The sequence below is a fragment of the Schistocerca cancellata genome, chromosome 11 (assembly GCF_023864275.1).
Source record: "Schistocerca cancellata isolate TAMUIC-IGC-003103 chromosome 11, iqSchCanc2.1, whole genome shotgun sequence".
Lineage (NCBI taxonomy): Eukaryota > Metazoa > Arthropoda > Insecta > Orthoptera > Acrididae > Schistocerca > Schistocerca cancellata.
In genome coordinates, this window is record NC_064636.1 from 126,042,704 (window position 1) to 126,069,702 (window position 26,999).

At 41.5% G+C, this 26,999-nt stretch overlaps 1 protein-coding gene across 1 annotated transcript in view; it reads right to left on the reverse strand.

Moving 5' to 3' along the window:
• The window catches only part of LOC126108701 (serine/threonine-protein phosphatase 6 regulatory ankyrin repeat subunit A-like), a 127,836-nt gene extending 101,050 nt beyond the window's left edge, over positions 1-26,786 (reverse strand). Inside the window, exon 1 of the mRNA XM_049914018.1 lies at positions 26,712-26,786. The gene's annotated coding sequence lies outside the window, so the exon portion shown is untranslated. The remainder of the gene's footprint in view (positions 1-26,711) is intronic.
• Between the last annotated feature and the right edge of the window lie 213 nt (positions 26,787-26,999).

The window sequence follows — 26,999 nt, forward strand, 5'->3', positions numbered from 1 at the left end:
TCCAGGTTAGCAGCTGTGAAGCTGCGGAGCACTAAGTGGTTGTGACGTCAGCTGACGGTGTGTGCGTGTGTAGTGCTGTGAAAGAATGTGTGTACAGCGTGTTTGGAGTGTGGAGTGAGTGTCAGTGAGAAGTGAATGGACAGTGTAGCATTATCGTTTGATCACTGTGAAGTGACCCGTTTGTGAGACAGTTGCGACATACATGTAGATTTGCACCAAGTATTTAGCAGCCCCGCTTGCAATTAATTGGATATTATTTTCAGTGCTATTTTAATGTGTTTTATTATTTTTCTCTTCAAAATGGGTTTCTCTGGGTTATCGTGCCAAATATTTTGCCAATTATGGCGTGTGAAGAACGCAACACTAGGCTGCAAAGTAAACTAAAAAAAAACAGTGAATATGTGTGTTAGCGCCACCTTGTAATGGATTAACGAATATTCAGAATAGTGATTTGGCAATTGTGCATAGGGAAATGGACCAGGCAATAAATAATGGTGTAGACAGTGAAACTGTCAGTGAACAGGATAGTATTGTCGATCGATCGGTCGTCAACAGCACCCCCAGGATTCCGAAATGACAGGACACAATCTCGTAAATACCGTCGATTCAGGATTTGCGTCCTCACCTTTTTCTCAATTAAGTCAACACAGATTTTCTGCTTTTCAAGATGCGAATGTTTCCGGTGCAAATGCACTGCCGAAAAGCACATAGGAACAGGTTCCAGACACAAATACATTATTATCGCAATTAATGCAACAAGTGAAACAAAATCAAAAACAAATGGAACAAAATCAAAAACAATCACAGCAACAAATGGAACAAAATCAGAGACAAACATAGCAACAGCTTCAAGAGTTAGACAGCACGCTTGAACAAACATCGTAACTAAATGTCAAAAAGTCTGTACTGACGTAAAAACACAAATTAATTAGCATTTTCAAACTATTTATTTGTGGCATGAAAATGCATTACAGAATCACGATGCAGCTATAAAACAACTGCAAACTATTGTTCATGAAAATCACGACACCTTATGGTCTAAAACTGACGCAGAAGCATCTACCGATTCGGTTATGCAACTTGCAAAAACTCAGGAAAACTTAAAGTACACAGTAGATACTAAGTTCAGAAAAACACACGGGAGAAATCAGTTCATTATCGGAGAAAGTAGCCGAACTTTCGGATCAGTTTACTAACTTCTCTACAAAGGTAGATGATTATCTGAATGACGCAAGACCGGTAGCCCTCACTGACACAGAAGAGTACGAAATTTAAAGTCAGAATCAAATCAATACACAGTACAAAAGAGAAATCCGTGGAGTACAAGATCAGTTGACACAGGTAATACAAGAATTACATGTTTCAGAGGAGACTCGCGCTCCAACACGGGAGGAGGGACTTAGAAATACGGAAAAAGCCACAAAATAATAGCACAGGTCATTTCGGAAATTATGAAAGTGATTGGCAAGGTGCACCAAAATTTCAGATGGAACAGCCGACACTACGTAACAATGACCGATATGCGACTCATCGTCATAATGATTTTGACTATAAGCTGTTCATTACTACACGTAAATTCAATACATTTAAGAATTCCGGCAATGACATTCATCTAGCGTGGCGTCATCAATTCTCTCATTGTTTTCCTCCCAACTGGTCATTAGAGCGCAGATTGGAATTTATGTGTGGCTATTTGGAAAATAAGCCTGCTGTAAGAATGCGTTTGGTCATTCGTGATTGTCACACTGAAGGAGAATTTTGTCATGCCTTTCTCTCAGCATATAGTTCTCAAGCTACTCAATACCAAGTAAAGCATATCATCATAATGATGAAACACTTTGAACAATCTGAATTTTCCAGTCTTGTCAAATATTTTGAAGACAAACCCATACAGAACTCATCCGCATTTGCTTCATCAAATCGCCTGAACATTTAAGACACATTATTTTGGTAGGACGTTGCAAAGACGATATCGAAGCTTTTCAATGACTCTTACAAAGGAAACTGACACTGACAATCGCGGGACGCAAAACCAGAAAACAACCATTACAGGTCACATCCGTCACAATTCTGTGACGACAGAAATATTAACTGGACAGGACAAGGCTATTCTTACATCGCAGATCGTGACCAAAACAGACACCATCCATATGACAACCGTTGGCAGAGTAATAATAATTACAGGGAAAGATCACCTATCTGTGGTAATGACTATGACAGACACATAGAAACAGACAACATGGGAACCAAAATAATTCTTATCAAGGGAGACAGATTAGCTTCAGACGCAACAGCCCACCGCACAGTTACAATTGAGGGAGAAATTCTCCACCACGTGACAGACAATAATGAAATTAATGAAATTACCTACATGATGACAGACGATATAGTCTGAACAACAGACCATAATTTAACCAAAATTGGCGTGATTCAAACAGGGCACAGCCCTCTCGAAAAGCTGAAATTGTGGAGGTTAGATCTCCAGATTCCAATAGCGACCCACGACAACAAAGAGACAGTAAACAATGACTCACACCGCTGGCAGCCACAAAACGTACTTACGGAGCTGACCATGTAGCTGCCGTGGCTATTGATTACGTAAAAATGGAAGACTTTAGGGACTTCTTACTCCAGGAACACGACGTGAAACATAACAACATTGCATATCCCATAGTTCACATTATAGTAAATGACGCAAAATTTATAGCAGTGCTTGACTCTGGCAGTCCCATTTCAGTAATTAGTGAAACAGCTTTTAGCAAATGCAACAAATCGAACGATTGCCCCACATTTCCTTTGCATAATATTAAATTACAAGGTGCAATTTTTGGAAAAGATGTAGATGTACACCAACAAACTTAGAATTCTTTTGTCAAAGCCACAGATTCATTATGAACTTTCTTATGGTTCCATTATTGTCGACAGAAATTATATTGGGAGTAGACTTTTTGAATGAGTAGGAAACAATCTTAAACTTTCACGATGCTGAAATAAGTTTAGAGAATGTAAGTCAATAGCTTTGAAATTTGAAGAATGGCTCTCAAACCACGATGAGAAAATTAAGTGGCTTTACCTCTTGTTAGACAACAGTTCGGAACTTTCGACGGAACTTGACACTAATAATCACTTTGCAAGTATTGACAAGGATAATATCGACGACGTATTTGATACTAATGAATTAAATCAGAACAAAATTCAAACAATTGAGAAATGTAATGACACTGATAGGTAGGACCTTTTTGACATTTTACAGGTACCGGGTTCGATCCCCGCCACTGCCTAAATTTTGATAAATAATCAGCATTGGCGGCCGAAGACTTCCGGCATATGAAGTCAGCCTCATTCTGCCAACGGCCTTGTCAAAGACGGCGGAGGAGCGGATAGAAGTTCAGGGCACTCTCTTGTCCTAGGGGTGGGAAATAGACCCTAAAGGCGGAAGAATCAGCAATGATCAACGACATGAGGACGCAGAAGGCAATGGAAACCACTGCATTAAAGACACGTAACGTGTATCCACAGGACATATGGCCTGTAACTGAAGAAGTGTCATGATGATCTCTCCATAGGCAAAAGATTCCGGAATAGTCCCCCATTCGGATCTCCGGGAGGGGACTGCCAAGGGGGAGGTTACCATGAGAAAAAGATTGAATAATCAACGAAAGGATAACGTTCTACGAGTCGGGGCGTGGAATGTCAGAAGCTTGAACGTGGTAGGGAAACTAGAAAATCTGAAAAGGGAAATGCAAAAGCTCAATCTAGTTATAGTAGGCGTCAGTGAAGTGAAGTGGAAGGAAGACAAGGATTTCTGGTCAGATGAGTATCGGGTAATATGAACAGCAGCAGAAAATGGTATAACAGGTGTAAGATTCGTTACGAATAGGAAGGTAGGGCAGAGGGTGTGTTACTGTGAACAGTTCAGTGACCAGGTTGTTCTAATCAGAATCGACAGCAGACCTACACCGAAAACGATAGTTCAGGTATACATGCCGACGTCGCAAGCTGAAGATGAACAGATAGAGAAAGTGTATGAGGTTATTGAAAGCGTAATGCAGTATGTAAAGGGGGACGAAAATCTGATAGTCATGGGCGACTGGAATGCAGTTGTAGGGGAAGGAGTAGAAGAAAATGTTATAGGAGAATATGGGCTTGGGACAAGGAATGAAAGAGGAGAAAGACTAAATGAGTTCTGTAACAAGTTTCAGCTAGTAATAGCGAGTACCCTGTTCAAGAATCACAAGAGGAGGAGGTATACTTGGAAATGGCCGGGAGATACGGGAAGATTTCAATCAGATTACATCATGGTCAGACAGAGATTCCGAAATCAGATACTGGACTGTAAGGCGTACCTAGGAGCAGATATAGACTCAGACACAATATAGTAGTGATGAAGAGTAGGCTGAAGTTCAAGACATTAGTCAGGAAGAATCAATACGCAAAGAAGTGGGATACGGAAGCACTAAGGAGTGACGAGATACGTTTGAAGTTCTCTATCGCTATAGATGCAACAGTAGGCAGTACAGTTGAAGAGGAATGGACATCTCTAAAAAGGGCCATCACAGAAGTTGGGAAGGAAAACATAGTTACAAAGAAGGTAGCTGCGAAGAAACCATGGGTAACAGAAGAAATACTTCAGTTGATTGATGAAAGGCGGAAGTACAAACATGTTCCGGGAAAATCAGAAATACAGAAATACAAGTCGCTGAGGAATGAAATAAATAGGAAGTGCAGGGAAGCTAAGACGAAATGGCTGCAGGAAAAATGTGAAGACATGGAAAAAGATATGATTGTCGGAAGGACAGACTCAGCATACAGGAAAGTCAAAACAACGTTTGGTGTCATTAAAGGGAACGGTGGTAACATTAAGAGTGCAACGGGAATTCCACTGTTAAATGCAGAGGAGAGAGCAGATAGGTGGAAAGAACACATTGATAGCCTCTATGAGGGTGAAGATTTGTCTGATGTGATAGAAGAAGAAACAGGAGTCGATTCAGAAGAGATAGGGGATCCAGTATTAGAATCGGAATTTAAAAGAGCTTTGGAGGACTTACGGTCAAATAAGGCAGAAGGGATAGATAACATTCCATCAGAATTTCTAAAATCATTGGGGGAAGTGGCAACAAAACGACTATTCACGTTGGTGTGTAGAATATATGAGTCTGGCGACATACCATCTGACTTTCGGAAAAGCATCATCCACACAATTCCGAAGACGGCAAGAGCTGACACGTGCGAGAATTATCGCACAATCAGCTTAACAGCTCATGCATCCAAGCTGCTTACAAGAATAATATACAGAAGAATGGAAAAGAAAATTGAGAATGCGCTAGGTGACGATCAGTTTGGCTTTAGGAAAAGTAAAGGGACGAGAGAGGCAATTCTGACGTTACGGCTAATAATGGAAGCAAGGCTAAAGAAAAATCAAGACACTTTCATAGGATTTGTCGACCTGGAAAAAGTGTTCAACAATATAAAATGGTGGAAGCTGTTCGAGATTCTGAAAAAAGTAGGGGTAAGCTATAGGGAGAGACGGGTCATATACAATATGTACGACAACCAAGAGGGAATAATAAGAGTGGACGATCAAGAACGAAGTGCTCGTATTAAGAAGGGTGTAATACAAGGTATAGCCTTTCACCCCTACTCTTCAATCTGTACATCGAGGAAGCAATGATGGAAATAAAAGAAAGGTTCAGGAGTGGAATAAAAATACAAGGTGAAACGATATCAATGATTCGCTGATGACATTGCTATCCTGAGTGAAAGTGAAGAAGAATTAAATGATCTGCTGAACGGAATGAACAGTCTAATGAGTACACAGTATGGTTTGAGAGTAAATCGGAGAAAGACGAAGGTAATGAGAAGTAGTAGAGATGAGAACAGCGAGAAACTTAACATCAGGATTGATGGTCACGAAGTCAATGAAGTTAAGGAATTCTGCTACCTAGGCAGTAAAATAACCAATGACGGACGGAGCAAGGAGGACATCAAAAGCAGACTCGTTATGGCAAAAAAGGCATTTCTGACCAAGAGAAGTCTACTAATATCAAATACCGGCCTTAATTTGAGGAAGAAATTTCTGAGGATGTACGTCTGGAGTAAGCATTGTATGGTAGTGAAACATGGACCGTGGGAAAACCGGAACAGAAGAGAATCGAAGCATTTGAGATGTGGTGCTATAGACGAATGTTGAAAATTAGGTGGACTGACAAGGTAAGGAATGAGGAGGTTCTACGCAGAATCGGAGAGGAAAGGAATATTTGGAAAACACTGATAAGGAGAAGAGACAGGATGCTAGGACATCTGCTAAGACATGAGGGAATGACTTCCATGGTACTAGAGGGAGCTGTAGAGGGCAAAAACTGTAGAGGAAGACAGAGATTGGAATACGTCAAGCAAATAATTGAGGACGTAGGTTGCAAGTGCTACTCTGAGATGAAGAGGTTAACACAGGAAAGGAATTCGTGGCGGGCCGCATCAAACCAGTCAGTAGACTGATGACCAAAAAAAAAAAAAAGGTACATTCCACAGTTTTCACTCTCAAAACAGGAACCATCAAAGGATTTCAATACCATTTTCGTGTTAGCGAGCATTCTAAATTTTGTGTCAGACCATACGTAATTTCGACACATTTTAGGTACTGTGTTAGAACAGAAGTACATTGTATGCTTGACGAGGGCATTATTGAGTCAGCAGTAAGCTCATACAACAATCCATTTCATGTTGTTGAGAAGAAAAGTGGATCGATCAAGCTTGTCATAGATTTGAGTTAAATCAATACTATCATCATTCCTGAAACAGACAGACCGCAAACGTTGGAAGAACTTCTTCAAAATTTTGATGGTGTAAAAGTGTTGTCTTATATTGATCTCAGATCCAGCTGTTATCAGAACGAACTTCAGCCAGAATGTAGAAAATGCGCCGTTTCTTTGTTTCGGCGTTTGTTATAAATTTTGGAAACTTCCTATTGGTTTGAACATTTCTTTGGCAGCATTTATTCGTGGGCTAAATTCCATATTACCCGAGTTCTTAAAACGTCACTTCACCTTATATGTGGACGATATTCTAAAAGCAGAAGCTTCATGGGAGCAATATAATCGCATCCTCAACAGTGTATTACGTATTTTTGCAGAATCTGGACTTACAGTTGACTTGGAAAAGTCTGAATTCGATAGGACAAGGGTGAAGTTTTTGGCACACATTATTTCTTCTGAAGATATTCAGCTGGATCCTGAAGAGTTACAAGCAATCAGAGCCATTCCAGTTCCATCCACAAACAAAAAGTCCACACTTTTGTAGGTCTCATGAACTTTTACCGTCGTTTTCTGAATATGAAAATTCTAGTAACACCAAAACTTTGTTCTCCCACTGGAAAAAATACTATTTGGAACTGGGACGAACAGGCACAGCTGGAATTCAATTCTTTGAAAGAAGCGCTAGTTAATGCCCCAATACTAGCTCATCCAGATCTGTCACAATATTTCTGCCTTATCACGGATTCTCTAAAGTCGGTCTTGGTGCTCGTTTATTTCAAGAACCTATAGACAATGACACTACTGTTCAGAAAACCATTGCTTCTGCTAGCCGCTTGCTAACAAAATCGGAAAAAATTATTCTGTTACTGAATTAGAAGTTTTAGCTATCGTTTGGGCATTTGACAAATTCTGTTTCTTTCTTTCTGGTAAGCACGTAAAAGTATAGAGTGATCACTGTCCATTACAATTTCATATGTCTTCAAAATTAAATCATGACAGGTTAAAACATTGGGCACTGTTTCTGCAAGAATTCCACTTGACAATAGTCTACATTCCCAGCAAGGAGAACATTGTTGCGGACGCACTATCACGTGCACCAGCTGCGCTTGAGAAAAGTAACACAGAAGGCAACCTCGAGAAAAATTACAGCATTCTTTACATTCAGAAAGTCGCCTTTGAAAACTTTATCACCACATCTTTAAAGGACATTGCTCATGAACAAGATAAAGATGCGATTTGGAAAGACATCAAAAGTAAATGACATGAAAAGACACACAAACACACACAGATTCAGCATTATTATCTGGTTGCACTGTTGATGACTAGCTATGTATCAGAAGTAAATGACATGAAAAGACACACGCACACACACACACACACACACACACGGATTCAGCATTGTTATCTGGTTGCACTGTTGACTAGCTATGTATACTTTGCATTCCTGACGATTTTGTCAATAAGGTCATTTGGTACATTCATTTCAGGTAACCACATTTTAGTCCACGAACATGTTATCGTATTCTTTGGACGACTTGTTATTTTAACAAAATGGAAAAGAGAAATTGAAGAGTCTTGTCTACTTGTAAACTTTGTCAAAAAGCTAAACCATCTACCATCTCACATCGGGCTCCGTTCATTCCTATCACTCCTTCTAAACTAAAAGAATTTGCTGCTGTTGATCTCTTGCGACCCCCTGTCAGAACGTCAAATGGATTTTCGTACGTTTTAGTCGCTGTTGATCTTACTTCAATATTTGTTTCTTTCACACCATTACGTAAAGCCACTAGACGGTCTGTATCCTACGCCTTTGTTAAAAATTTCTTCCTTGAAGTTGGACATGCTGCTAAAGTCATTTCAGATAATGGACCGCAATTCAGATCTGCTCTTTGGTGACACATGCTTCGGAATCGTTAAATCAAACCTGTTTTTATTTCATTGCACTCACCACATTGTAAATCGTCTGAACAGGTTATGAAAGAAATCAATAAGCTTTGCAGACTTTACTGTCACAGAAAGCATCAATTTTGGGACAGATATTTACACTTATTTCAAAATGTGCTGAATGAAATGCCTCATGACTCTACTGCTTTACCACCTATTCTGCACTGAAGAATGAATAACCACCGAACAGAAACATAGAGCTTGTACCTTTTCCGAATACACGTAAAATTCGACACGAAGACATAATTTATTTGGCTATTAAAAATATAAATTCTGATGCAGACAAAGAAGAAAAAAACTACACTATAAACCAAATGCAAAGAAACTATATATTGGTCAGAAAGTTCTCATTAAAGCTCATTGATTGTCACATAAGAAGAAACACTTGAGTCACAAATTCTTTCTGATTTACAGTGACCCTTACAGGATCCAGCGTATACCACATGATAATTGCGTTGAAGTTGAAACTCTGCGTACTGGGAAAGGTAAAGGATTACATCACATTTCACGTGTAAAACCGTCTATTGAGAGATAATTTGCTTTCTGAATTAGTGGTTGCAGTAAGATTTCTACTTCATGTTACTAGTACGCTTTGTCACGCTTAGAAACTCTTAACACGCGACAATGATATGAAGGCAACTACCCAGGAAAGAACGTAGGGAACTTGTTTAGACAGCAATTTCGAGTGCATATTTGTAGTGAGCAGACGGCACAGTGTTATTGTGTGTACATTCTTGGTTGTTCATTGCACGATTTCGTAACGACTATAAGGCTTACATAATTAAAACATATTCTGCTAAAGAGATTTTAATGCGCCATTTTGGTTTACTTGAAAAACATTGCGGATTTAAAGTACTTTCTGAGAAATAACAGATGGCACAGTGGTTAGCTTATTTGACAGCTACACGATTATATCACGTCACTATTAATGAGTAACACAACTTACATTATTGCTTTTGGGCTATATCTGTTTTATATCTGCACAGTTTTTCTACATATGTTTTAGTAGTAACCTTTGTGGTGTAGCTACAATGAGACAGCCTTTTCCATAGCACAACAATAAAGTACACTACTTTCTTGGTCATGGTAATGTACGTAATGACTATGAGATTATATGCATAGCATTTCACTTTTGTTTATAAGGAGTTAAGTACGTTGACTTTTGCAGAACTTTGCTTATGAACGACTATAACTAACACACTTGGAACATTTTTTACCGTTAAGTAATGACAGAAATTGTCTTACAGGAAGACGCACAGTTTAGCCCTACAGGACACGCATTTGAATGATTACTTTTTGTACTTAAAACACTTTTTTTGAAAGATTCTCAAATTACAAAGATACAGAGAAGGTTTTTGGTGATACATTTCATTCCATTACTGTACGCTGTAGCACCTGAGGGTATAATTACATTAACCCTCAGGGGGTACACGTTTCTTAGTGTACTAAGAGTGTGGAAAGAGCTAGGAGCCGTAGCTAATATGGTATTTGCTTAGTCAGCTTTACACTTCAGTACCATATTTCTCTAACACAGAGTTACACAGCTATCTGATCATTTAACTGAGAGAGACAAACATTCTTTTTACTAGATCAGTGACTCAAGTTTATGTAATTACACAGTTGGATAACTTCACACTTATGAAGTTGTATGTTGCCTCCATTTTTGTGAACTGTTCATATTTACTTTAGAAACCACTGTGATATTATGACAGCATTTTCTTAAAGCTTTTGAATCTATTGAAGAAAGCAACGTTTTTGAGATTTGACTGAGGTGTTGTGATGTTATTATTGTGACGACGATGTGTATTGTGATGTCGCGGTGTTGTTGTTATCATTATGAAGGGTGAGTATATGCGTGACTGTGAGTACCACTATGATGACTGAAATTTTTGGACACTGTTATATTTATGGGGTTTTGTTTCTACACATTTGTAATGTAAATTTTCAACGTGTGAAATTTTTAATATGGGACTGTCACTGTAGTGGAAACCGCTGCTGTAAGTGTTTCAGTAAAGAAGGTAAGTGACCTTGACATAATGTGCTGTGGGCGCCTGGAAGAAAACCATTAGTGTGTGCCTTACAGAGGCACAGGTGTAAGAAAAAGAGGCCACTAACCTCGCTATTAACATTTCTTTGTAGAAAGCATCGCAAATATGACGTGCTCATACTTGAAAACATATAATTACAGTTTAGAGCTCATACTTTCTGGTATTTACTAAAATGCCTAATGAAATGATGAGAAATATTTTACGTCTATACACCTGATTATGACTACTGTCTTTCTAGTTGAGAGGCTTTTTCTGCCTTTTGAAATGCCATATGGCTAGTGAATGAAATCTGTATGTTTTGTCTACTATATATTCGCTCATTTTGTTTAATAACTGATTTCTATCTGCACTGCAGCATTGCTTAAAATAGAATTTAATACATGTGCTAATGTAAATATTTTCTGTCTACATATCTATGAAATAATATTTTTATGATCTACATTCTTAAAAAAAGGAGCACTAGGAAACGAAAGAAGTATAAGAAAGAGAAGTGATTGATAACAGGAACTATATACATAATTTCCTTTTCAAGGACTTGGTAATTTTTTTTATACAGGAGGTTGTTGTGGTGCATCACTTTAGTGTTAAGATGTAACGTAGGCAATAAGATGTAAATAGACATTCCCTTATCTGCATTGCTGCCTTTACTGCAATATTTTTTCTGCTTGAGCTTTGTCTTGTTTAGGTATGGTTTATTGCTTTTCCTGCTGCTGTTTGTCAGGCATTGTCCTACTGAATTTCACTTTGTACTACTCTTATAAGTCAGTTTTAATACTGATTTCTTTTTCTTGTTTGCTGCATACTGTCTTATATTAGTTGTAAAGTGTATTTGCTTTGCTCATTTAGGTATGCTGCTGCTTGCTTTGCAAATTCGCATTTTTTTCTCATTTCTGGTTGTGTTAATGCTTATGCTGGTGCATTGCCTCATCTGTTAGTTTATGTATCTGAGCTCAGTAGACTTAAGTTAGCTTAAAAGGAGGGATACTATACATGTATGGTGAATAGGGAAAGAATGCATTGAGAAGCTATAATAAAAAGGGTTGGCAAAATAAGCACAGCACAATGAAGAATGATTATTTTGAAAGAGGATATGAACAAAAAAGTAGGGTTTAGGGACAACAGGTTTAGGTAGGATTTTTTTGGAAACAAATGATGAGGTAAGACAATGAGAAATAAATGATGATGTCAGATAATGGAAAATACAGAAAGCATGCTTAAATAGGACCTTTTTGCGAAAAAAATAAGAGGAAAGATCTAGTGAATGAAGTTTTGGGTTGGACTGCAGTACCAAATGTTATACTGAAAACAAACCCTGTCCTTTCCTTTTGTGTTATTCTGCTATGTGTTTAGGTGTACCCTTGTGTGTCTATGTTCTTCCTGTCTTTATTTGTTTATCTGACAGGAGTTATGTTGTAGAATTTTCTAACACTAAGCTTCATTCACTATGATGGGGAGTACTGTTATCCTCAAATACTTTGGAAAAATGTTTAGATATTATTTATTCTGTTATGTTTTCCTTAAATAATCATATGTTTGAATATTCTGATTTATTTACTTATGTCACAATTCCTATAATACTCATGCATATGCTTATTTCTATTCTTTTGTAAATCCTGTATTACTACAAATGTTGTCTGTATTATTATGTCCTTTAATGATGTTTTCTGTACCTTTATAATTGTATTGTTATGCCATAAATTTGTAATTGTGTAGACACCAGTTCTTCAAATTATGTGAGTAGTAGGGATTCATTTTACTACACAAATTTCTGTTGGTCATACTGTTTGCGTAAAATCTCAGATGCTAAATGACTGTCTTATTGTTTGGACTGTGTTGATAATTCACCAAGGGACTGGTTAACAGCATTGCTGGTTCTAAGGACATTCCAAAAAGTTTGTGAGTGCACAAGTAGTGGTTCATGAACTTGCTATATTATCCGCAAGACTCTTCGATATTGATTATGTACCCACACAGTCGCAACAGATGGCACAGATGGCTGCTAGCCATCTCTACAAGGACTGCAGTGGTTCTGCACTTTTGGTGGCCCACCAATACCATTATCTGCACCAGGACTACATTGGGTTTGCACCTGTGGTGGCCCTCTAATACTGTCATCTCTACGAAAAATACTGTGGGTCTGCTCTGTGAACACCTACCTACAAAAATTCTTCGAAACTTCTACTGACTCTGCCGTGAGTTTGCTCTGTTGTGGCCTATTACCTGTCTGCATGTCAAGAGTTAGCACTGTGTTTCTGTTGGAAGGACGACACAATTCCTTCAAGACTGCATGGAAATGCACTACGTCAGTGTGAACTTTCTTCTACTGCTCAGACGAGGGCATATTACTATCATTCTTACTGTGATTAGGTCTGCCTTTATGGACTGTTAGGCGAATTTTGGCTTTGGACTAACATTGTATCAATAAATGTGGGCATTTGATATCTTTGTTCATGTAAATATGAAAAATATTGTCAAATCAGTAATATCCACTGCCCAGAACAATTTGTAAGACTTTTTGTGGGGAGCATGGGGGCTATGTAAGTAGGCTGTTTAGGTATTTATGTTGCTAACGCCACGTAGTGCTCTGTATGAGATTCGCTGACTGCACTGTGTGCAGTCTGTGGCTTATGATCTCATTGTTGGAATATTCGCTAGCGTAGCGCTGGCCAGATACACTCCTGGAAATTGAAATAAGAACACCGTGAATTCATGGTCCCAGGAAGGGGAAACTTTATTGACACATTCCTGGGGTCAGATACATCACATGATCACACAGACAGAACCACAGGCACATAGACACAGGCAACAAAGCATGCACAATGTCGGCACTAGTACAGTGTATATCCACCTTTCGCAGCAATGCAGGCTGCTATTCTCCCATGGAGACGATCGTAGAGATGCTGGATGTAGTCCTGTGGAACGGCTTGCCATGCCATTTCCACCTGGCGCCTCAGTTGGACCAGCGTTCGTGCTGGGCGTGCAGACCGCGTGAGACGACGCTTCATCCAGTCCCAAACATGCTCAATGGGGGACAGATCCGGAGATCTTGCTGGCCAGGGTAGTTGACTTACACCTTCTAGAGCACGTTGGGTGGCACGGGATACATGCGGACGTGCATTGTCCTGTTGGAACAGCAAGTTTCCTTGCCGGTCTAGGAATGGTAGAACGATGGGTTCGATGACGGTTTGGATGTACCGTGCACTATTCAGTGTCCCCTCGACGATCACCAGTGGTGTACGGCCAGTGTAGGAGATCGCTCCCCACACCATGATGCCGGGTGTTGGCCCTGTGTGCCTCGGTCGTATGCAGTCCTGATTGTGGCGCTCACCTGCACGGCGCCAAACACGCATACGACCATCATTGGCACCAAGGCAGAAGCGACTCTCATCGCTGAAGACGACACGTCTCCATTCGTCCCTCCATTCACGGCTGTCGCGACTCCACTGGAGGCGGGCTGCACGATGTTGGGATGTGAGTGGAAGACGGCCTAACGGTGTGCAGGACCGTAGCCCAGCTTCATGGAGACGGTTGCGAATGGTCCTCGCCGATACCCCAGGAGCAACAGTGTCCCTAATTTGCTGGGAAGAGGCGGTGCGGTCCCCTACGGCACTGCATAGGATCCTACGGTCTTGGCGTGCATCCGTGCATCGCTGCGGTCCAGTCCCAGGTCGACGGGCACGTGCACCTTCCGACGACCACTGGTGACAACATCGATGTACTGTGGAGACCTCACGCCCCACGTGTTGAGCAATTCGGCAGTACGTCCACCCGGCCTCCCGCATGCCCACTATACGCCCTCGCTCAAAGTCCGTCAACTGCACATACGGTTCACGTCCACGCTGTCGCGGCATGCTACCAGTGTTAAAGACTGCGATGGAGCTCCGTATGCCACGGCAAACTGGCTGACACTGACGGCGGCGGTGCACAAATGCTGCGCAGCTAGCGCCATTCGACGGCCAACACCGCGGTTCCTGGTGTGTCCGCTGTGCCGTGCGTGTGATCATTGCTTGTACAGCCCTCTCGCAGTGTCCGGAGCAAGTATGGTGGGTCTGACACACCGGTGTCAATGTGTTCTTTTTTCCATTTCCAGGAGTGTAGATGGGAACAGCGTGTAGCCTTCGGCATTTGGAGGTGAGCCGCCAGCAGTGTTGGATGTGGGGAGAGAGATGCCAGAATTTTGAGAGGTTACTATGAGCGGACGATCTGGACGTGTGTCCGTCAGATAAAGGCAATTTGTAAGACTGGTTGTCTATTATGACTTTTTAATACTGTTAAGGTAAATACATTATTTATTCTGTATCAAAATCTTTCATTTGCTAACTGTGCCTATCAGTAGTTGGTGCCTTCAGTCGTTAGAATCTTTTATTTAGCTGACAGTATTGGCGCTCGCTGTATTGCAGTAGTTCGAGTAACGAAGATTTTTGTGAGGTAAGTGATTCATGAAAGGTATAAGTTATTGTTAGTCATGGCTATTATTCTGTAGGGTTTATTGAATGTCAGATTGTGTTGCGCTAAAATATTATATGTCAGTTTAGTGAAGATCAGAATAAGTAAAGAGAAAACTGTCTGAGTACGTTGAGTTTTGCTCAGCTGTTTGAAAATCAAATAATGTAAGAGTTTTTACAGCACTGTCATTCTTTACATACAAAGGGGAAGTTTAAATAGTATTCTGATTACAAACAAGAGTGATCAGAATTCCTAACTTAAACACAAGGTCAATATTCTGAGCGAGCTATGTGAGATACTAAAGCATACTGCAGGAATTTCACCATACTGTTGAATACTGAAGCTACTGACTGTATTAATTACAGTCAGTCGCCTGGTAATCTCTCAGCTCCTTCTGTAAGTGAATGCGAGAAACACCTTTCAGTTTTGGAACTATGATCTCGTACATTGACAACGAGGCGATCAACAACAGAATCCACGAAGTCACCCAGGCGCCGTATTTTCTCGTCTTCTTTTATGGGCCGCCGTTCTATATCCCGCCGGCGTTCGGAAGTGGCATGTGAAAATGCTGCGTGCGTTAGTTCCAGTACGTCTGTCTGGCAGATTAACAGTCTTGTTATTTCGCAGGCCAAATCCATTAACCTGGCTCCAGATCAGCGCTGTTGGATTCATACTGTAATGGGACAGTAGCAAATATGCAGCATGTTTATGGCGTGCTCATTGTTGTGAAAATTATTGTTTTTCATATTTCTACGGCACTCATCACGCTAGTTCGTTTGAGACTACATCTGTGGTATAAAACAATGGACACAGTGCAAATAAAGTGTATTTGGTTTTTTATTTTCCCCTAAAAATTTAATTTTTATGAGTTTTTAATTTAAGCAACCTGTATTAACAATCTTTCATAAAACGTCGATAATTAAGAATTTATATACAAAATGAAATCAGAAATTCTGCGTTGAATACGTAATTTGAAACAAGAAGATGTGCATTACTAATAAAAATGATGATGAATTTTGCAATTACTAGATGTAAGTATTTGAAATTGAACGAGAAAAATGACGAAGGCGAGACTTGGACGAACGATCCATGAACTGTACCAGATTATCACTCTACTACACTACCGATTCCTTCATACAGCAAATGTGTATTTGTTTTTCAACTGTATCAAATACAGTCCCACGGAAAAAGTCAAAGCCGATTGTTTTCTGTAAATTTATGAAAAACATTAAGACCAGCCTATTACTGGGCACTTCGTAACCGTGTTCCAAACGCGAGTTTCAATATGGAGCAGGAAGCAGCCTCAGCCACTTTCTTACTGCGTATTAACAGCTCGACAGTCACAGCACAACAGTACACAGGCTATGACTGTGTACGATTTTTGAAATAAAATGTACATAGCTATAGCGTGATTAACAAAGATGTTGGTGCTTGTTAAAACATTAGAGTATCTTAAAGCTTCATTTAACGTTACTCAGTAATAATGTATCTCAATCGTAAGTAGGACCTACTTCCAAGAGCGTGGCATCACCAGTGTACGCGTGCTTCTGACCGATCGTCGCTCTCGCGTCGGCCAGAGGGTATTACGCGACGATCCGCCGCGAACGGTACCGGTCTAGCGCGCCAGCCACACAGCGGTAGAACGGGTGAAGCTGCGGAAATCAGCACACACACTACCCGTCCGCTACAAAAGGGAGCGGTTCTAAAGTGCCGCCAATCCGCGCATGCGCACTAGGCAGCTGTAACTCACGCATGCACAGAAGGGGGTACTGCAGTGCTTTCTAGTTGTCGTTTACTTATTGTCTAGTGGCTAGTGTCATGTTCGGGATTTTCCGCATTTTCTTCAGAATGCAGATTTTAATAAATGTTTAATAAAAAAAGCAATTTTTTTCCTGTACAATTTTTTATTCTACAAATCGAATGGAGCAAAGAGGCGTCATGCGTCTTAATTCCGACATACAACTAGGAAATGTGTGTATGTGAACCGGACGAGTCGCTTTATCATAATAAGGTAAGTCGGCAATCGTTTATTTCTGAGTAATATACATGTAACGTTACATGGTAATTTGCAATTTCTACCGCAATACCGTAGCTTACGAATGTTCATGTTTAACTTGACTGCATCTCTTTCTTTATTTCAGCATGCCAGGGAAGAGAAACTGGCAGTGATAGGGGAGACAGTCCGTGCAGTTTTGCCTAGTACGACGGACGAGGTCTGCAATACACATATATATTCCGAACTTTGAAAAATACCACTAGTGCATCATTAAGTATTGGGCCTTTAAAGTGTTGCCAAATGGAGTGAATACACCCACAACAACTTTCGAAATCGTGGGTTGTGCTATTCTGTGGCTGACAGCCAGACTTAAAAGATTCGCCAGTCGCAAGGAAACGTAATGTTACAACATAATAGGACCTGAACCGTAATTTTATCAGTGATCTAGGCTGGTATGATCACAAAACCTGCTAAAATACGGTTTGATTCTTACTTTCGAGAATACGAAATAGGATAGCCACCCTCATGACAGTGTCACCCCTCCTAATTCCATCTTCTATCGCAGAGAGGAGTTTCTGGGAACCGGCCATGTGCGTCCCCTCGAAATTCCGACATTCTTGCGGATCTGCAGGCCTCCCTTTTCTCATTAGCAGCGAATATATTCCACTAATTTCGTTTCTCCCTTTCAGCCACTGGCTTTTAAGCACTCTTAGGGAACGTACAAATCCTGGACCAGAGTCAAACCCAACAAAATCTAGCTATTCATTTTCGCCCTCGTTAAGCACTAATCCGAAGATTTACAGTCACTACCAGAGCAACAGCTTCTAAAACAAGTGCGTTCTTCATGTGGAAAATGCAGTAGAAATGTAAATTTAGATATACATATACCTGTGTAACAAAGTGTCGTAATATGAAACTAACTGTTGAGTCTGTAATTCAGAACAGTAGTAACCTACATTAGAGAATAAGAATTACATAATAACCATGAACCATGGACCTTGCCGTTGGTGGGGAGGCTTGCGTGCATCAACGATACAGACAACCGTACCGTAGGTGCAACCACAACTGAGGGGTATCTGTTAAGAGGCCACACAAACGTGTGGTTCCTGAAGAGGGCAGCAGCCTTTTCAGTAGTTGCAGGGGCAACACTCTGGATGATCGACTGATCTGGCCTTGTAACACTAACCAAAATGGCCTTGCTGATCTGGTACTGCGAACGGCTGAAAGCAAGGGGAAACTACAGCTGTAAGGGATGTAGCCTTACTGTATGACTAAATGATGATGGCGTCCACTTGGGTAAAATATTCCAGAGGTAAAATAGTCCCCCATTCGGATCTCAGGGCGGGGACTACTCAAGAGGACATTGTTATCAGGACAAGGAAAACTAGCGTTCTATGGATCGGAGTGTGGAATGTCAGATCCCTTAATCGGGCAGGTAGGTTAGAAAATTTAAAAAGGGAAATGGATAGGTTAAAGTTATATATAGTGGGAATTAGTGAAGTTCGGTAGCAGAAGGAACAAGACTTTTGGTCAGGTGAATACAGGGTTATAAATACAAAATCAAATAGGGGTAATGCAGGAGTAGGTTTAATAATGAATAAAAATATAGGAGTACAGGTAAGCTACTGCAAAGAGCATAGTGAACGCATTATTGTGGCCAAGACGGACACGCAGCCCACGCCTACTACAGTAGCACTGGATCATATACCAACTAGTTCTGCAGATGACGAAGAAATAGATGAAATATATGATGAGATAAAAGAAATTATTCTGGTAGTGAAGGGAGGCGAAAATTTAGTAGTCATGGGTGACTGGAATTCAGCAGTAGGAAGAGGGAGAGAAGGAAAAATAGTAGTAAATATGGATTGGGGCTAAGAAATGAAAGAGGAGGCCGCCAGGTAGAATTTTGCGCAGAGCATAACTTAATCATAGCTAACACTTGGTTCAAGAATCATAAAAGAAGATTGTATACATGGAAGAACCCTGAAGATACTGAAAGGTATCAGATAGATCATATAATGGTAAGACAGAGATTTAGGAACCAGGTTTTAAATTGTAATACATTTCCAGGGGCAGATGTGAACTCTGACCACAATCTGTTGGTTATGAACTGTAGATTAAAACTGAAGGAACTGCAAAAAGGTGGGAATTTAAGGAGATTGGACCTGGATAAACTGAAAGAACCAGAGGTTTTACAGAGTTTCAGGGAGAGCATAAGGGAACAATTGACAGGAATGGGGAAAAGAAATACAGTAGAAAAAGAATGGGTAGCTTTGAGGGATGAGATAGTGAAGGCAGCAGACTATCAAACAGGTAAAAAGACTAGGGCTAATAGAAACCCTTGGGTAACAGAAGAAATATTGAATTTAATTGATCATAGGAGAAAATATAAAAATGCTGTAAATGAAGCAGGCAAAAAGGAATACAAACGTCTCTGAAATGAGATCGACAGGAAATGCAAAATGGCTAAGCAGGGATGGCTATAGGACAAATGTAAGGATGTAGAGGCTTATCTCACTAGGGGTAAGATAGATACTGCCTACAGGGAAATTAAAGAGACCTTTGGAGAAAGGAGAACCACTTGCATGAATATCAAGAGCTTTGATGGCAACTTAGTTCTAGCAAAGAAGGGAAAGCAGAAAGATGGAAGGAGTATATGGAGGGTCTATACAAGGGCGATGTATTTGAGGACAATGTTATGGAAATGGAAGAGGATGTAGATGAAGATGAAATGGGAGATATGATACTGCATGAAGAGTTTGACAGAGCACTAAAAGACCTAATTCGAAACAAGGCCCCTGGAGTAGACAACATTCCATTAGAACTACTGACAGCCTTGGGAGAGCCAGTCCTGACAAAACTCTACTATTTGGTGAGCAAGATGTATGAGACAGGCGACATACCCTCAGACTTCAAGAAGAATATAATAATTCCAATCCCAAAGAAAGCAGGTGTGAAAATTACCGAACTCTCAGTTGAATAAGTCACAGCTGCAAAATACTAACGCGAATTCTTTACAGACGAATGGAAAAACTGATAGAAGCCGACCTCGGGGAAGATCAGTTTGGATTCTGTAGAATGGTTGGAACACGTGAGGCAATACTGGCCCTTGACTTATCTTAGAAGAAAGATTAAGGAAAGGCAAACCTACTATTCTAGCATTTGTAGACTTAGAGAAAGCTTTTGTCAATGTTGATTGGAATACTCTCTATCAAATTCTGAAGGTGGCAGGGGTAAAATACATGGAGCGAAAGGCTATTTACAATTTGTACAGAAAGCAGATGGCAGTTATAAGAGTCGAGGGGTATGAAAGGGAAGCAGTGGTTGGGAAGGAAGTGAGACAGGCTTGTAGGCTATCCCCGATGTTGTTCAATCTGTAAATTGAGCAAGCAGTAAAGCAAACAAAGAAAAATTTATAGTAGGAATTAAAATCTATGGCGAAGATATAAAACCTTTGGGTCTTGCCGACTGTATAGTAGTTCTGTCAGAGACAGCAAAGGATCTGGAAGAGCAGTTGAACGGAGTGAACCGTGTTTTGAACGGAGGATATAAGATGAACATCAACAAAAGCAAAACGAGGAAAATTGAATGTAGCTGAAATAAATAAGGTGACGCTGAGGGAATTAGATTGGAAATGAGAAACTCACTGAGTTTTGATATTTGGGGAATAAAGTAAGTGATGATGGCCAGGGTTGAGAGTATATAAAAGGAGACGGGCAATGGCAAGGAAAGCGTTTCTGAAGAAGAGAAATTTGTTAGCATTGAGTATAGATTTAAGTGCCAGGAAGTCTTTTCTGAAGGTATTTGTATCGAGTGTAACCACGTGTGAAAGGGAACCGTGGACGATAAATCGTTTAGACTTTCCAAATATGGTGCTATAGAAGAACGCTCAAAATTAGGTGGATGGATTACTTAACTAATGCGGAGGTACTGAATAGAATCGGGGAGAAGAGGAATTTGGGGCACAACTTTATTAGAAGATTGGGCGGTTGGTATAACATGTTCTGAGGCATCAAGGGATCACTGACTTAGTACTGGAGGACACTGTGGGGGGGTAAAAATCGTAGAGGGAGACCAAGAGATGAATACACTAAGCAGATTCAGAGGGATGTAAGTTGCAGTAGGTACTTGGAGATGAAGAAGCTTGCACAGGATGGAGTAGCATGGAGAGCTGCATCAGACCAGTCTTTGTACTGAAGACCACAAATGCAACATGTTTCAGTTACGACGAAGTTGTTTTAAACGGACCAAGGTAGAACATTGCTTGGGGGAGGATGTTTGGTTAGCTAAGTTGCTGTATCTGAGAGAGCGTAAAAATTAGTTCCACAGCGTGATAGCCTGTGTGACAAAAGGTATAATTGTTGGTCCGCCATTTTAATGTCTAGATCAGCAATCTGTTTCGTTGGGTTGTGGGAGCAAGATAAATTACTGTCGAGGCTTGGCAGCCTTTAGCACGCCCATTTTGTGTGTTTTGGCGAGCCTTCCACCTTTTAAGCACATGTTTGTGTTAAATAATAAATTGACCCATTAACTCGCCAGTCTGAACTGAGTGGCTTGTCATGATTTTGGGTCCTCAATTGAAAATTTGAAGCCGGCCGAAGTGGCCGTGCGGTTAAAGGCGCTGCAGTCTGGAACCGCATGGCCGCTTCGGTCGCAGGTTCGAATCCTGCCTCGGGCATGGATGTTTGTAATGTCCTTAGGTTAGTTAGGTTTAACTAGTTCTAAGTTCTAGGGGACTAATGACCTCAGCAGTTGAGTCCCATAGTGCTCAGAGCCATTTTTTTTTTGAAAATTTGAATTGTCTCACCGACCGAACATTATAATGTTTAAGTGATGCCAGATTCCGTGAAAAATTGTTGGGTAAGTTACATGGAAAATACAATCAGTATAAGATCTTATTGCAGCTGTTGAATGTATAGAGCATCTCCATATTGTTCATTTAGACATTTTGATGTTGTTATTTATGTAACTAGTAAATTCTTTGTTATTGGTTACTGTGCTTTGAATTTCTTTGACTGCAAGCCTGATATACATTTAATTTCACTTAATGATTCCTTCATTTTTTGACAAATTATTCCATTCTGTTTGAATTTAACTAAATGCCTGTCCCAGTGTATACACTCCTGGAAATGGAAAAAAGAACACATTGACACCGGTGTGTCAGACCCACCATACTTGCTCCGGACACTGCGAGAGGGCTGTACAAGCAATGATCACACGCACGGCACAGCGGACACACCAGGAACCGCGGTGTTGGCCGTCGAATGGCGCTAGCTGCGCAGCATTTGTGCACCGCCGCCGTCAGTGTCAGCCAGTTTGCCGTGGCATACGGAGCTCCATCGCAGTCTTTAACACTGGTAGCATGCCGCGACAGCGTGGACGTGAACCGTATGTGCAGTTGACGGACTTTGAGCGAGGGCGTATAGTGGGCATGCGGGAGGCCGGGTGGACGTACCGCCGAATTGCTCAACACGTGGGGCGTGAGGTCTCCACAGTACATCGATGTTGTCGCCAGTGGTCGGCGGAAGGTGCACGTGCCCGTCGACCTGGGACCGGACCGCAGCGACGCACGGATGCACGCCAAGACCGTAGGATCCTACGCAGTGCCGTACGGGGCCGCACCGCCACTTCCCAGCAAATTAGGGACACTGTTGCTCCTGGGGTATCGGCGAGGACCATTCGCAACAGATTCCATGAAGCTGGGCTACGGTCCCGCACACCGTTAGGCCGTCTTCCGCTCACGCCCCAACATCGTGCAGCCCGCCTCCAGTGGTGTCGCGACAGGCGTGAATGGAGGGACGAATGGAGACGTGTCGTCTTCAGCGATGAGAGTCGCTTCTGCCTTGGTGCCAATGATGGTCGTATGCGTGTTTGGCGCCGTGCAGGTGAGCGCCACAATCAGGACTGCATACGACCGAGGCACACAGGGCCAACACCCGGCATCATGGTGTGGGGAGCGATCTCCTACACTGGCCGTACACCACTGGTGATCGTCGAGGGGACACTGAATAGTGCACGGTACATCCAAACCGTCATCGAACCCATCGTTCTACCATTCCTAGCCCGGCAAGGGAACTTGCTGTTCCAACAGGACAATGCTCGTCCGCATGTATCCCGTGCCACCCAACGTGCTCTAGAAGGCGTAAGTCAACTACCCTGGCCAGCAAGATCTCCGGATCTGTCCTCCATTGAGCATGTTTGGGACTGTATGAAGCGTCGTCTCACGTTGTCTGCACGTCCAGCACGAACGCTGGTCCAACTGAGGCGCCAGGTGGAAATGGCATGGCAAGCCGTTCCACAGGACTACATCCAGCATCTCTACGATCGTCTCCATGGGAGAATAGCAGCCTGCATTGCTGCGAAAGGTGGATATACACTGTACTAGTGCCGACATTGTGCATGCTCTGTTGCCTGTGTCTATGTGCCTGTGGTTCTGTCAGTGTGATCATGTGATGTATCTGACCCCAGGAATGTGTCAATAAAGTTTCCCCTTCCTGGGACAATGAATTCACGGTGTTCTTATTTCAATTTCCAGGAGTGTAGTTCGAAGCAACCTCTGCTGTTGCTCTGTGAAGTGTGAGTAATCTTGCTAGATGACCTCAGAGTAATAAGTACATTTAGTTTTTGTTATCATGTAACATACATAGTTCTTTAAGGACGGACTTCTGTAATTTTTCAATATATCGAGTTTGTTTCATGAATTCGTATTGTGCACTCGATTGTTTCATTTGGCCACCTGCTCCTTACCCGTCCAACCGAGGTCCCTGCTGTCTTAAGTATCGTACGCAAGGGATAAACTGAATGAGGTAGCACTGTCTTAAACAGACTGGCCTTGTATTCGGGAGGGTGGATGGTTCGCTCTTCATTATCCCACCCTAATTTAGATTTTCGTGGTATCCGTAAATCATCTAAGGTAAATGCTAGGTTTATTCCTACTATAAGGCCACGGCTAACTACTTGTCACCCTAATGCCATTCTACACCTATAAGCCTGCACAGTCTCTATATGTGTACTACCTTAACTTGTAGTTCTTAAATTGTAATGTAAAGACGTGTCCGATAACCTGTAAAAAGTGATCTACTAATAAACTACTACTACTAATACTATTACTACAACAACAACACACAAATGATGAAGTACGCTTACATACCTGATTAACACATGCGTGGCAGTGTGATCACGTGTGTTCTGGACATAGTGTAAAATGCTCATGCGTACTTGTTACCTCATCACTTCCTCAGTTTATCAACGATCAGAGGTACAGTTTTCAGTCCTTTCTTGCTTGTTACAGATAATGATCAACCTTTCGCAGTCGCTAAGTAGCACACCGTTCTGCTGTTACCAAGAGTATACCCAGTATCTGTGCTGAGGGTCAACGCCTACTAATTTTGTGGATGGACAATGTGTGGAGGAAACGAAGCAAAATTTTTTTGCGCTGGGAAACTAAAAATTATGATAAAATTTTATCAGTGACACATCGTCGTAGTAGGTACCTACTAAAATAAATTGCTCTCTCATAACCTGATTACCATGTGGGGCCGACCCGCTACCATGTCAGTCTCCACCATAGCGACTCTGATTACTTCTTCAAAGTGGCAACAAGCCCAGTATAGGCGCCATAGATTTATTTCTATTTTAATCTGGTCCTGAGTTGATAGGAATATTATTAAGTCCGTATGTAATCATTTAACGACTGGGGCCTTACTACCTGACAGACTTCAGTGATGTGGGGAAACCGGAAGTTGCCAAAGTCTTTAACTGTATGGGACACAAAGCTCTACAGGGCAAACAATTAGCTGTGGCATTAACGGCATCCTTTCTGCACTGGTGGTGTCTGACCTTGACAACAGAAATCACAGGGAGCCGTAGGAATGAAACTCACCTCGAAATGGGGGAAAGTGGCATGCGAGGTCTCTAGAAGACATCGATACCAGGCACACGCTTGTTGTTAATCCACATAAAAATATGTTGCCTTCCAGCGACATTAAAGTGTGGTTTCAGACAAGCAACATGTGTAGGCATACCTGATGGTAAACTAAATTAAACGCAGTGTGTATAAAATTCCTAATCTTTGTGAATGAAAGATAATACCTTAGCCCGATATGATTATTTTAACCTGTACAAATTTTGTTAAGGAAACATCGAGTTAGCTGAACCTGGGTTGTCTTGGTGTAAATATGGAGGGAAACTACGTATTATTTTATTAGTAGAAAAAGTAATGATTTTACTGAAAAGAGTGTAGTAATAGGGAAAGAATTATAGCACGCACGTAGTGGAAGTACTCTGAGCACGCAGAGACTAAGGAAACCATTACATAGCCAGCAAATTAACATAGCAGCACTGTCGCATTAAAATACAAAAAATGTGAGAGGAGACCACACTATTCGTTTCCAAACTATCGACGGAAAAGAGAAGTCAGAAGAGAAAGAGGAGGAAAGGGACAAGGTCCAAGAAGTCACATTGCAGCAGTGTATCTACGCAGACGCTATCCAACGTGAGTCATGTACTGTAAAGGAATACGTCCTTTCGTAAAATTTTACGGCAACATGTGTTAATGAAACTGAACTTTTACAGGAACCGTATCATGTAAACGATGTTTTTTTATATGACCTGAGATAAATAATATGAAGAGGCGTCCGATCAGGGAACCGAAGGAGTCATGCAAATTGGTCTCCCCATTCGATCCACTGACTGGGATATGTGAGATCCTGTACGTCACGTACTTGCACACATAAGGGAGCAGGTGTCCCAGTTAGTCGTCTTTTTGAGCACCTACTCTTCTGTACAACTCTGTCGAGTAAACAATATTATCTATGCAAACTTTTGGAATCAGCCTGTGCATCGAAATAAATTGAACATCCAGCTTTCCTCCGTGTTCTTACTTAGTTTATTAAAAACCTTTATGAACCCATCACATCTAAATTTCTTCCTGCTGGCTAATATATCTTACGTACATTACCATTCTACAGAAGTCTTCCAGCAACTCTCGCCTCAAACGTCTTGGCAGACGAAAACTACCTGCAAGACCGAGACTCAAACTAGGGACCTATGCTTTTCGCGGGAAAGTGCTCTGACAGGAAGTTTCATATAAGCACGCACTCGGCTGCCGAGTGAAAGTTTCATTCCGGAACTCTCGCCTGGTTTAGTTGTCATTTGGACCAGACACGTTTACGTCGAAAGCTACGTTCCTTCTGGAACCCGTTTCAAAACCATGCAACACGTGACAATAATAACTACTGCTAGCAGCACCATTATTTACATTGTGCTGTAAGAAGCTGTACTTAATGAAGTTCACAGCTGATGTGAGCCAGTACAGAAGTTCAAAATAAGAGCTGTCGTGCTGCAGGTCGCGGAAAATAGTTGGGAAAAAAGAAAAACATCTCGGTCTTCCATTAGTTTTCCCCCGTTTTCATAGCTGCTGCTTTTAAGTGTGGATAACACTGAGAACAGGAGACTGCCAAATTGAGGGAAGTTACACGCGCAGTATACACTGTACGTTGATGGAGGGAGTACGTGGAGACTCACCAGACACGTCGGGCGCCGCGGCAGCCAGTGCAGTGGTGGTCGGCAGCGAGACTCGCCTCCTGTGCTGGACTGGGCTGCCGCCCCCCACCCACTCTGTCCGCAGTTTTCCTCGAGACCGCCTCCCTCCCCCACTCCTTCCCCCTCCGCCATCCGCACCGCCAACGATAACCCTTGCATAGGTCTGACGTTCGAAGTATTTTTCCCGTCTCATCTTAGACGAAGCACTAAGAAATCTTGCTCTTACGCAAACCCAGTAAGTGAATTCAAGTTGCGTATTGTGTCATCCAG